This window comes from Papaver somniferum, chromosome 7, assembly GCF_003573695.1.
Source record: "Papaver somniferum cultivar HN1 chromosome 7, ASM357369v1, whole genome shotgun sequence".
Taxonomy (NCBI): domain Eukaryota; kingdom Viridiplantae; phylum Streptophyta; class Magnoliopsida; order Ranunculales; family Papaveraceae; genus Papaver; species Papaver somniferum.
In genome coordinates, this window is record NC_039364.1 from 72,988,339 (window position 1) to 72,993,266 (window position 4,928).

Genomic DNA, 4,928 nt, shown 5'->3' on the forward strand with positions numbered 1-4,928 from the left:
AATTTTGTTCGCACAAATATAAAAGAAGTGTATTTTTGGAGGAAAAATTAGTTACATTAATTGGTTATATTTTATCTTTGATATGTTTCCTACTATATTTGTGGAAACAAAATAGGAAAATGTGATACGTTGACATATGATAGGAAATATACTTTTGTTCCCCATAATGGCTTATCCAACTATTTTTCCTAGTGGCTAATATACCTTAGATTTAATTAGTACTAATGAAGTTAATTACCAAAGCTAATTAGGATTCGTGATTGAATTAACTTAATCATTTATATTTTGAACTTTTTAAAGGAAAATCTAAAGAATAATAGATGTAAATAAATAATTACATAGCAGGCAAGCGACCAATAAGCTGCGCCGCAAGCCCTTTTTGAATAGCAAATCCTATCCTCTTAAACACGAACTCTCTCGAATCCGGAGTCATGACATTACTGTGCATGACTCTTTGGACTCTCGCTAGAAGTCCAACCGCCTCTGGTGCCAGGTACCCAAAAGTGTCAAAGGCAAAGGGGATAAAAGCATGTCCATTATCAAGACATGCTTTTCATGCTTCGTTATCTTACAAGGGGATAAAAGCATGTCCATTATCAGGTACCCTATCCTGTTTTGAACGTAATTTTTTCTTTTTATGTTGATTTAGAAGAAGGAAAAGGTGGATTTTTTTGAAATTTTTTGAAAACCTTAGAAGAATATGATGAAAAATATCCTCAAAGTAGTCTAGAAAACCTTATATTTAACAGTTAACTCCCGTTCCAATTTTGTTGATTCTAATCCGTTAAAATACGTTAAAATCTGGGTTTATTCTTTCATAGTTACATATAAAAATAATGTCAACCTAGTCGTAAGGTGGTTTTACGGATAATAAAAATACTACATTCGAGCCGTAAGTGACTTAAGAACACCCAGCCGTAAACTTTAATTACGGATGGGAAAAGAAGTCTTTAGCCATGAGTGACTATTTAATTTGATTTTTTTAGAGTTTCAATATACACACTATGACTTGAAATATAAAAAAATCCCTTCATTCATTAAACCACATTATAAAACATTAAATACTTACTCGAGCTGCATTACAAATTTTTTTTAATATCCCCTACGATTTATTTATAAGTCCTTGATGATGGTAAAATGAGCTCTGTACTTGAAAGTTAAACATTTTCATTTTCTCCGTTCCTTTCTAGCTTGAGCTACGACTTCAACATCAGCTTCACATGTAAGTCAAAGTTGATTGGAAATTACGAAGTAAACCCATATATTATTCAATTTGTTTTCGTATTTCTCAAAATTGATAACACAGACGAGCTATATCACTGTTATTAGTATTACCGGTTTCATTACAAAAGGTTTCATAAATCTTTTTCCAATAACACTAACTTTACCACCTTGCCTTTGTTCTTCTCTACTCCTTGGATATAATAATACGTAGTTTTGTCAAATAGATAAGTCTTCATCCAAAGTAAAATTGAGTTGATCCATTTTGAAATATATTACATTGAGATTGTAAGGGTTTTGGTGGAGATTATTGATGTAGAAGGTGTGATTTTGATCTAGGATGGGTGGGTGTACAAAGGTGGACTTATTTTTTATATAAATAAGTCATAAAATGGATACCTTATTAGTATTCTAACGGATCTATTTTTCAAAAATCAGCCAATTAGATGTTCCTTTTAAAGAAATTAAGGTACTTACGACTAGGAAATGACTATGTTGACCTAGCCGTAAGTATGACTAAACTTGTTATGCTTTGGTTGATAGTTTTACGTCTAGGAGTCCAAGTCGTAAGATGGAACAGTTTTCAGTTATGCCAGAATTAAGGCTACAATTTCTAGCCTTAACTAGTGGAATACAACTCGGTGATCTAGCCGTAAAAAAAATGTTCATTTCCTTTTACGTTTACGGAGAAACTTACGGCTAAAATACCTAGCCGTACAAATATGGCAATTATTTTGGGTAAAACCGAAGCTCTTAAGGATAAAATTCTTAACCGTAAACAGAACTCATGGCTAGAATTCTTAATCATAAATAGAACTTATGATTAGGAATCCCTATAAAGGAGAGGGTACCAAGTGCACCACCAATTTTTTCTTTCGCCAACTTGTATATACAAAACCTAATACAAGCACAAGTAGGTCAAAGCAAAGACCATTGAATAAGATTATATATAGAATTTTTCTTTCTCTTTCACACTCAATATGTTTAGACTACCGTGAACATGATTGTGTAGAAAAGTTTTTGGACGATCTCAGAACTCAATCTAGTCGTATCCAAATTAATAGGATCTAAATTCTAACAAATATGAAACTTGCAATCTATCTTTCAAGATACGATTTCAACAAGAGCAAGTCTTGTTTTTGATCTCAAATAGTAAGGACTTAAACTATCTAGATTGATTACGTACTACTATTGTTATTCCTATTATAAAGATAAAACAGTATAATGCAGAAAAGGAAAAAAACAAGACGCCAGAAGTTTTGTTAACGAGGAAAACTGCACCTTCAGAAAAACCCCGGGACCCCGTCCAACTTTGAACAACACACTGTATTAAACTGTCACAGACACTAGCCTACTATCAGACTTCAGACTAAAATATAGTTGAGACCAAATTAACCCTCCAAGCAATTCAACCGCATTCGTGTTCCTTACGCCTGTTGAACCTCGCAAGATTTAGCGCACTTGATTCCCTTAGCTGACGTCCTTTACAACCTAAGAGTTCTTCAACCTCAGTGAAGACTTTTGATACCAATATACCTCTAAAAGACAAGCCAATTTGATTTCCCTTTTGATTTTTCAATCTGGTTTTGGAAATCTGTTTGCAGTAGACAAAGTCCAGCAAATCTCACGGTCCACGAACACTTGCACTCAGTTAGCTAAGAAGCCTGAATTACTAACCAACTTTCAAAAACAAAAGAATAATCCAAACAAATCGAAGAAGAGTTTCGATATATATCTTGAGGAATCACAAATTCTGAGACGAAGAGAACTTTGTGATTTCTATCTAGCTCGTCTCTGATATGAGATTACGAAAACCTCAAATATCAATAATAATAAGATCCAATTTCAAGAACTATCGGGTAAGATATAGTTTGACCGGGCTTCACCGAATCCGTAAGTGAAGTCTTCAAAGTCGTAACCTAATTATGTTTCAAATAAGAAACCTAGGTTATAAAGGACAACTTTTAGATTAGCAACTAGGATACAAGAGTGCCAGGGGTTAAGAAATCTTGTTGCAAAAGTCTTTCTATTTATAGATTTCCAAGGCTCTGGGTAGCTTTGAATTCAAGCTAAGATAGATTGAGATTCAAACTGATAGGTATCTTAAACACTTTGATTTATTATCAATTGATTATGATTTTGTTTGCTATTTTTCTTATGAATATTGTACTTTATGTTTGCTTTTGAGTTTATAGGTACTTTAGAATCATTTAAGCGAAAGATGAGAAATACATGCTCAAGTCGTTGTTTAGAGTCATTGGGCGTTGATGGATGTGGAGCGAGCAAGCACAAAAGTCTTAATTGTGTTGAAAGAAAGAATTCTTGTGGTGGCTGTCACTGGGTGTCCCTTATCTTAACTATGGTCCTATCTGTTATAAACCTAAAACTAAGTCAGAGTTTGGTCATTACACGACCAACTCTTCTTCTTGTTTAGGTGGTGACCAAATCTCGTCGATGTTTTCAGTTCCCAGTTCCCTGCCAAGAATGGTCCACTGCCGGCAAGCTCAGATTCAGATGTGCCAGAAACGTTTTAATTCAAGACAAGGAAGAGATGGGTATTCTGATGGTTTGGTTAGGATTAGGTTTCAATATGGATACTGATGGTGAAATCAGTATAGATTTACAGAGAGATTAGGGATTCGTTATGAACAGATGAGAAGAACAACGGTCACTGCACCATCATGAGTTCACGAGTCAACAGAACTTTTTCGATATGCATACTAGGTATGTGTACCATCCTGAGTTCACGAGTCAACAAATTTTTTTGGGTTTGCATACTCGATATGTGTACCAAAAGTCGTTGCCGAACTATAGCTACGCTGATACATGTACTGCGGCTCCGGACCTATAACAATTGCGCCAGTATTTAACCAAGACAAGCTTGAACTCGAAATTTCTTCTTTGCAATATTAAATCTACTAAAATCACATGACTTAGTCTCATAACATAAAATGGTAAATGTCGTGAGTAAATAGGATATGACAGTCTTCACATACCTCCTTGTTGATGAAGTTCTCACAAATTTCCTCGTTTGTTTTCAGTCTTCAATCTTCGAGGATTATTCAGTGATGTCTGATACTCAACTGCCATACTCTAATCTTAGTCCGAGACTTGACTTTAGTAGACTAGAAATCAAGATATAATTTTGTACATCTAACATTGAGAACAAGCTTGAGATATCAAAACTTGTGAGTTCGACCTAGCGGTACTCTTACAATCCAACCGTAATTTGAGTTTACAGCTAGGATTTCTAGCCAATATTATGGGTGAGTTTTAGCTAAGCATTTATTTACACTTACGACTAGGTTTTGAAAATTATCGACCTAACCGTAAGTAACCATGAATTTCTAAAATGTAAGTTTTTCCCATTGTACTTAGAATTAGACAAATGAAAACACTAAAATTCATCCATGCGCGCTAAGTTAATGTCGATAACTGAAAACAAATTGCAATCTATCCGTCCAAATCCAATACCAAATAACATAAAAAGTCTTAGATAATAAAATTTCAAAATAGTAAATATCCATAACCAAACGCCACTACAACTCCATTCATTCATCAGAATGTCATCCAGATCCGATGCCTTACCCGATCCCGATGCATCATCCGATCACGATGCCTCGTCGGAATCCTCATCATCTTCTACAACTTGAGATCGACGACCATGGCCACTTCGACCAAGTACAACTTGGCTTGGGACAAAAATA